This window comes from Protomyctophum bolini (genome assembly GCF_963924005.1).
Source record: "Protomyctophum bolini genome assembly, chromosome: 15".
NCBI classification, from domain to species: domain Eukaryota; kingdom Metazoa; phylum Chordata; class Actinopteri; order Myctophiformes; family Myctophidae; genus Protomyctophum; species Protomyctophum bolini.
Window position 1 is genome coordinate 7,750,783 of NC_137876.1, and position 900 is coordinate 7,751,682.

Genomic DNA, 900 nt, shown 5'->3' on the forward strand with positions numbered 1-900 from the left:
GGGTGTACACATGCAGATCAGGCATTCAAATGCTAATCTGGTGGCTTGTTTTCACCTGCCAGGTAGGGTATATGCATAGTACTGTACTCTGCAATATGCTACTTGTTCACAATGAGAAGGAGTAGCCAGATGACTCAGTGCAATCAGGGCATTTAAACATGCTCTTCTGTTTATAATCTAAACACTGTTTAAACACGTTTAAAAAAAGTGTTACAAATAAGTGTTTAGAACCTAAACTGCTTGGGTTTAGTGTGAAACGAGAAAAAAACAACAACTTCATGATGATTATAAGAACATTTCGTCTCTGGTAACATTTGACTGTACTACTTAATTATCATTAAAATCTCAGTGTTTTTGCCATTCACTTCCGCGGGGCCCGCTTGTAATATCCTTGCGTCCGACCGGTGGGGCCGCGGCCCACAGCTTGAGAACCACTGTACTATATGGGCCTATAGGAACATTCAGCCTCTAAATCTAACTCCACCACTAACTAACTAACTGACTGACTGACTGGCACAAGAATCCGCTCCACGGAAAAAAACTAATTTTGAGGATTTTCTTTTTTAGAAGCACCATGTTGATAATGCTTCCTCTTGGTGGAGGGAGGAGGGGGGGGGGGGGGGGGGGGGGTACTGTACTTATCCCTGTCTTGAAGTCTAGTTTTGAGCATCTGTTGTCGGAAGTGTCATGTCTGAATATAGCAAATGCCCAGGCGCGAGGTGGCCGCGTTCTAAACGCCCAATGCTCAAAGGAGTGTCTGTCGTGCCGCGGCTCGCCGTGCCAAATCGGAGCTGGCTAGGAGCTCCCTATAGGCGAACAGATGGCCATTACTATCATTTATAACTTATTAGGGCCTATAATCCTACCTGCGTCAAACACGCCCCGGCGCTTAGCCCGTCT